The 8,290-nt window shown below is 32.7% G+C and overlaps 1 pseudogene; it reads right to left on the reverse strand.

Annotated features, from left to right (window-relative positions):
* The window catches only part of LOC144374875 (son of sevenless homolog 2-like), a 41,206-nt pseudogene extending 33,559 nt beyond the window's left edge, over positions 1 to 7,647 (reverse strand).
* Positions 7,648 to 8,290: the final 643 nt, after the last annotated feature.

Here is an 8,290-nt window from a genome sequence, read left to right on the forward strand (position 1 = left end):
AGGAGGAAGACTGAACTTCAAGGCTAGACTAAGCAATTTAGCAAGGCCCTAAGCAACTGAGTGAGACCCTGTCTCAAAATAATAAATAAATAAATAAATAAATAAATAAATAGGGCTGGGTATGTAGCTCATTGGTAAAGCACCCCTCTGTTCAATTCCCAGTACCCCCCCAAATAAATAAATAAATAAATAAATAAATTCAAATGCTATCATCAAATTTCCCTGTAACCTACAAATATGCCTATAACCTTATTTCATTTTAAAAGACAAAAATATTTTTGTCAAGAGAGTGATTTTGTTTTGCATATCACAAAAATGATTACTCCTGATCTTGCAAGTATTTAATTATCTATACAAATATAAAATGCTCTCTACCAGAGACATCCTAATAATATTACTTTTCTTCATTACTTCAACAAATGGCCATTTGCAGGTTAGATTTTTATTTCCCTACCACAGACAACTATATTTCTCTCAGACTATGCAAGTACATTTAATTACCAGTCTTCATCATGCTATTTATATTAAAACAACGTTAAGTCATTATGGTCTGGTAAGTTCAGGAGCTTAGAAAATATATCAAAAGATCATAAATTGTTAGCTTCTAATTTCCACTTATATCAGTTCAAACAGTTCTGCTTATATTTTCTTTCTAGTTTCTATAGTATTGATGTAATTTTAAAATTACAATCAGATAAAAGAAAAAAGTCTAATCAGACTTCATCAAACTTAAAAACTTCATCTCATCAAAGTATCATTAAGAAAACTAACAGGCAAACCACAATCTGGGAGAAAATATTTACAAAACCTTTTTCTGACAAAGGACTATATCCAGTCCTACTCGATATACTTATACAACTTAGTAATAAAAAGATAACTCAACAAATGATAGACATGAGTCAAACCTATTCTTCAAAGATGAAGAATGACTAGCCAATAAGAGACAGTAAAATGTTCTCAACATCATTAGTCAATAGGGAAGAACAAATTAAAACCACAATGAGATACCACTATACACCCAACAGTATGGCTAAGGTATGAAGAATAACATCACTAAACAATGGTGAAGATATGCAGCAATGGAATGCTCATATATTGCTGGTGAGAATGTTCAGAAGAAGTTTTGACAGTTTCTTTTTAAAAGAAAACACACATCTACATTATGTCCTAGCTATTCTACTCTGAGTTATTTACCCAAGTGGGAAAAAAAGAAATACACACACCCACCCACACCCACATTCACACTAAGACTTCTAAGATAAAGTTCATAGCAAATTTACTCATAATCAAAGACTGGAAAAAATGCCCAGGTATCCTTCAATGGGAAAAAATACATGAACTGTGGTGTATTCATATAAGGAAATAACTATCTTAGTAATAAAATTTAAAAAAAACATTGATTCAAGCAACATGGATGAACCTTAAAAGCATGTTGAGTCAGGCATGAAAGTTATAGAATCCATACCTTTCTTTCCCATACTAGTCAGAGTCACACCCACAACAGGAATGAAGTAATTCAGACTTGGGGATGGCACCAAAAGATCTCAGAAATTATTATCTTCTAAATTAACAAGTGAATTACAACTCCTGAACAGAGAGCAAGGAATGTAGCCTTTGAACGCTTCTTTAAAACCCTTGTTCCCCCTGATCAGCAGAATCAAAGCCTCTGGGACTGGAGTCCCCTGTGTTTCCTTTTTGCTAGCAAATCAATAAAACTTCTCTCTCCTTTTCCTCAAAAAAAAAAACCAAAAAAGTGTAAAAATCAATTTATACAAAATTCTAAGACAAGTAAAAGAGTCAATAGCAGGATAAATCAGAATACTGCCTTTGGGCAGTAGCAACAAAAATTGACTAGAAGGAGCACAAGGGAACTTTCTGGGTTGTGGTCTATCATTCTGTATCTTGAAAGGAGTTTGAATTACAAAGACATTAAAATTTAACCAAAGTACACTTAAAATGTGTGTATTTCATGTTATGAACATTTTAGAACAAATGAATAATAAATACTGAAATGTTATTGATATATAAGTTGAAGCATTTAAGAAATAGTGTATTTTGAAACACATTCAAAAGATTAGGTGATTAATGAACTGAGTGAAAAATGAAAAGTAAATATATGTGATAAAAGTAAGTAAAATAAAATGTTAACAGTTGATCTGGTGGGTTTATCATTGTTCACTATGAAATCTCTCAATTTTTCTCTTTTTTAAAATGTCAGAATAAATTGCTAAATAAAATATATTAGCTTACATTTTACTAAAATTCCTTCAATGCTCACAGAAAAAGTTTAACAAACTGGCTTGAATTTCAAAGCCATCTTCAACTCTACCCCAATATAGTTAATCTCCTCTATTACAACTTACAATACAATGTCTTCATTCCTCTAAGTTCAATTTCCTTACCTATTTCCTCTGCACACCATTCTCAATCCTGTCTTTTAACCTTTGTTCATACTACTTCTAGGTACCCTCCATACCTTCAATCACCTTTCTGCATATCTAAATTCTACACATCCCTTCGGGACAATCTCAGATTTTACCTCTTCTAAGATGTCTTCCCTAACTACTGGAGTCTAATCTTAGCTATTCCTGAAGTTTTATAGGGGTATATTTTTGTGAGCCATTGAACTATTCAAAGTAGTATAATGTATAACTATTTCATGTATATTTTTACCCCAATAAAATCATAATATTTTGGAACCATATCATGACAGTCTATTATTTTTGTATTCACCATAAGTTGACAAGTATACAACTGAGAACATGCTTAGATATAAACATTTAAAGAATTCACATGACTGAGATCTAAGATCTTATTTCCTGTCTGCCCTATAATAGGGACCTCATAAATGTATGCCTCATTTGAGTAGATTAGTGCAAATGCATTACAGTTACTTGAGAAAAATTATTCTTCTTTCTTGCTAATGTAATGGGTAAAAAATCTCATTTTCTTATACAAAGAATGACATGTTAAAAGTTTTGGCTAAAAGACTTATAGCTAGGAACACCAATATTCCTCTAAAGTTAAATTTATTTATGGTAATTATCCTGGAAAATAATAAATCCAGTTCAAAACTATAATTTATTAGTTAACAGTAATCAAGGAAACAATATTTAGAAAAAATATTTACATCATATATAGTTAATATGATAACTCAATATCCAATGATAAGGGGTAGATAATACTTTAGTTTTCATTTGGATTATAAGAAGGTTAAAGGAGCTTCCAATTTTTAATGCTTAGTGAAACAAAAACACAATGGCTCAAGAGGTCATATATGGTCCCATCCTGTCACTCCCTTTACATGACCCAAGTTCAAATTACTTAATCATACTAAGTTTTCCATTTCTTCATATACAAAGTTAGAATAATCATTGTGTTGCACCATAAAAAAATGTGTTTTGAGGATGAGATTAAAAAAAGATAAAGCACTTAGGGTAATATCTAGCACAGAAAGTACCTAACTGGCAACTCTATAATTAAATCTATTATAGAAATTACTGCAATGATTCCTTAGGTAACTTTACATAGGATAAAGAGTAGAAAAAGCAGTAGAACTTCCATAAATATTAAAAATTATAAAAAAACAAACAAGGACCAAGTACCATTACAAAGGGACATAAGGGAAATAAAGTGGAAAGCTGACAGTAAGCAAGCTTATATATGTAAGTTTTACTTATAATAACACACATTTATTTTGATCTGTAAATATATCACATGTCAGAGAGAGCTGATGTAAATAACATGGTATACTTATATAAATTTCTTCAGGATATTTATTTAAAATAGCTTCACAGTGAAAGAAATTTGGAAATTTAACAGTCATAAATTAACAATAATATTTATATTTAATTAAGAGCTAAGAATTTTGTGTTAACTATATACTGAAAATGGCACATAAGAAATGTAATATTCAGGTCAAACCTAAGTTGTACTGGTTGGACGTATTCCTTTCGGAATCTTTTAAGGTCTGCACTGATTGGCTGCTCACCTTTCTCTATTGCCAATTTGTCTGCTTCAGTAGGTTCTGGCTCTGGAATTTGAAATCTAAGAAGAAAACCAAAAGGACAGGAATTTGTTCATAAATAAATGAAAGATATTTTAAATACAACAACAAAAAAAATTGACCAAAGAATCCCCTTTCCTATCACTTTGTAGAAAGTGCAATTACTGTTAAGCCTTCCCTGCAGTACTCCATACTACACAAGTACAAAAATTGCCTTCAGCTATATGATCCTAAGATTTTATATCAAATCTTTATAAAAAGTTTTTTATGATTAGCATTAATCAACCAACAAAGGGTTCATGGAAAAGATCCAAGAAAAGATCCAAGAAAAGAATCCACAGGAATATAACTTCTTTAAAGATCATAAAGAGCTGGGAGATTTAGTGTATGCCTGTAATCTCAACTACTAGGGAGTTGAGGCAGGAGGACTGCAAGTTCAAAGTCAAACTCAACAATTCAGTGAGACTGTCTCAAATAAAATAAAAGAGACTGAGCATGTAGCTCAGTGGTAGAGCTCTAGCTAGCTTCTGCGAGTCCCTGTATTCAATCCCCAGTACCATAATGTGAAAGAAAGGACTTATCTAACCATCTATCCTTAATATTTATATCATAAAATGAAAGCGGACTAATCAATTTCCTTAAATACGTGAGTATGAAATTCAAAAAGGAAGCCCAAGATGAACTTTTAAATTAAGAACATAACCTAAGTGGGTAAGGTAAAAAATCAAAATTAAAAAACCAAAAACCTTGCCTAACCAGAGGAAATATAGCTATAATGTAAGTTAGGAAATATAGCTATAATGTAAGTCTAGCAAATATACTTTCCTTATTTTGGACACATAAATAGAACAATAGATTTTCAGAACATATTATACTAAGTCTTGTAAGTTTAATTTCATAGAACAAAATGGAAATAGGGGTCAAGACAAAATTTTAGTTAAGTTTATAAACGTAAAACAAAAATCATTTTGTAGTTCAGATTATATATGTACATATTCATATACATGTGTGTATATACATATACATATACATATTTGTGTATGTATATATGTATTTTAGTACATTTTGTTTTTTGAAATTGGATCTCATTATGTTGCACAGGCTGTCTGAAATGATCCTTCTGCCTCAGTCTCCCAAGTACCAGAATTATAGACCCATTCCATGACATCCAGCCAGGTTCTTCTTTTTAAACTACAAAGCATTTAAAGTATCACTAAGTAAAAACATTCAGTTAAAAAAATTTTTTCAATTCAAAAAATGTTTAAATATTAATAAAGGAATTGTTTTTTAGGCTTAATAATAATACATGATTTATTTAAAATAAAAATTTTTAACTTTCAGAGATACACATAGAAGTATTTACAGACGAAATATGTTTTCTGAGATCTACTTCAAAATAATCCTGGGGGTAGAATATTTAAATCTGTAGGGAAGCAGATAAAACATGTGTTGATAATTATTGAAGTTAGATAATGGATAAATGGGTTCATTATATTTTCTGTCTACTCTTGCACATGTTTGAAATTTTCCATAACAAATTTGTTTTAAAATCAAAAAGTGGAAAATTTCCTTAAATAACAGAACAAATTTTACTATAATGTTGTTTTTTTCCTCTCTAAATTGGGTCTTTAAGGGGCTGGGATTGTGGCTCAGCAGTAGAGCGCTCGCCTAGCACATGTGAGGTGCTAGGTTCCATCCTCAACACCACGTAAAAATAAATACATAAAATAAAGGTATTGTGTCCAACTACAACTAAAAAATATTTTCAAAAACTGTATTAAATTGGGTATTTAAGATTACCTCTTGGAATATTGCTAATAGCTGAAAAGAACTATGTTACAAACAGCAAACACTACTTAAAAAGTATGGTAATACATCTAATGTAATGCCAAATAAATTATGTCAACACCTACCTGAGTAGGTACCAGCTACTAGGCACTTTGCAAGGTACAGAACAGTTAATTTTTTTTATAAAATATTAATGCAAGTAAAATATACATTTTTCTCACCGTTCAATCAGTAAGCTTAGCAATTCCTGGTTTACAAAACGAACGATATGTAGTAAGAAAAGTATGAACAAAATTGGGATCTGAAAAAGTAGAGCATAAACATATTTCATGTTCAATTTTTCAGTTTAATTAATTCAAAATACCATATTTCCCTTCCTTTTTAGTTTGGTTCTTCCTGCCAACTGTGGTATTTTCTTGATAAATAAGGATTGTTTTCAAATTTTTAAAATTTGCATTAATATGCAAATTTTATGAGCACTTATTTAATAACTAATCAAGTTAACAATATTTAATTAGCTATTTATCCCTTTTGATTCTGCAGTATTTTAATATTCTGGAGGCAATTCATTTTTTTTTCCTGAGATCTTCTAAATAATTCTGGGAGTAGGTATTTAAATCTGTAATGAAACAGATGAAACATGAGTTGACAATTATTAAAGTTGGATGATGGATAAATGGGTTTATACATTATCTTTGAACACCATTTAAAAGCTTTTGGGAATTAGGCCCTAGGTAAGTACTCACAATGAGTTTCACATACCTGCATACATATGATATGTCAACCTTTCAATTAATTTCACCACAGTTCCTCATTTAATAATGGGGATTCCACTTCTACTTTGCAAGTTGTCTTCAAAAACAATGTTTTCCTCAGAGTCTTTTACCACAAAACGATACACATCTGGACTTGGTAATCTCAGTGGCTGATCATTTTCTTCTTTCAATAAAACAGAATCTAGCATTCTATCTAGAGTACTACGATAATGAAGAGAAATAATGGTTGCCATCCAATTATTTTTCTCTTCTGCAGAATTAGCAGCAAATATTATGCTGTCTTTGGATACTAATTCAAAAGCATGTCTGCACTCACAAGTATCTTCCTTATCACAGATTTGTACTTTCCTCATGATAAACTTCTCTTTTAATCTATATTCTGCACTACTATAACCTGGAAGCAGGGTCTGGCCATGATTAGGTTTACAGCTGATCATTAAGCCATCAAAGAGAAAAATATGTCGTTCATGTTTAGCACCAGTTCTTGTCAATGGTCCTTCCATTATAAATTCATTGCAGCACTTTCCAATATCTTTGCCTTCCCATCCATCTATGTTTTTCTGAATTTCTTTCGTTTTTTTGATGGCCAGGTGCTTGCTTCTTAATTGATGATTATAAAAAGGGCAAACAGGATCCCTAATAAAAAAATGAATATAAGATTATTCAATGATTACACAGTTCTAATTCCTAATTTCTTCAAGTGAGAACTATCTCAAATCAAGTGACAAAAATATTAAGTTGGAGTGAGGGTGTAATCCAGTGGTAAAGCACACGGTTATTAGAATACATTAAATTATAGGTTAAATCCCCAGACTTTCAAAAGAAAAAATTAAACATCCAAATACTAAATTTTATATACAACATTTACTTTTTTTCATTACCGTGAAAGTGAAGTACTACAGACTATATTTCAAAATTCCTAATGCCATAAGTACTAAAATTACAAAAGAATCCTAAATTCTTATACTGATTATACAATTTTTTTTAGATTCATTAAGTGTATCTTAACATATGATCTTCTTTCTTTTGTAAAAATTCAAGGTTGGGTTTGGCAGTCCCTGGCTGTTGCTTTTGCATCTCCCCTTTATTCCCTACAGCAGCCACAGGGCTGCTTCCTAAATGCCATACAAACAGCCTCACTCCTTTGCTCCAGACCCTCCAATACCTTCTATCCACCCAGAACAGAGCCCAGAGCCCTCATCATGTCCTACAGACCATGGGGTGGGAGCTGAGCAGGAAACAGGGTGCCCAGGCTCCCGGACTTGTTTTCCTGGGGCTGTCAACAGAGCGGGGATCCAGACCTCGTCCTCTGATGCTGCCCTGGTGGTGGGTGAGGTTCTGTCCTCAGGCACTGTCCCCAGAGTTTACCCTCCCATCTCAGCAGAACAGAAAGCTGGAAGCCTGGAACCTGGTCTCCTTCCTTGTTCATTCAGTGACCACCTAGCTGGAGGACTGGCCGAATGTCTTGCACAGACCAATGAGTGTTAAGTGTGCCTCCTTCCTGCACAGCAAGCCTAGGGCCTCACCAGGCGCAGAGCTACGCAGGGCCGGCTCTGCAGAGCATTTGTTTAGGAGGCAGGTGAGGCTTGGTGGGAGGGGACATTCCCTTCCGCTCTCTTTCCCAAGTTGCGTTGGCATCTGAAAGACGTGCTTCCACATTAAAAGAAGGAGAGAGAAGGCCATCGTGGTGGTTACCCCAGCATCCATGTCCATACCTGCT

Source organism: Ictidomys tridecemlineatus, unplaced genomic scaffold, assembly GCF_052094955.1.
Source record: "Ictidomys tridecemlineatus isolate mIctTri1 unplaced genomic scaffold, mIctTri1.hap1 Scaffold_92, whole genome shotgun sequence".
Lineage (NCBI taxonomy): Eukaryota > Metazoa > Chordata > Mammalia > Rodentia > Sciuridae > Ictidomys > Ictidomys tridecemlineatus.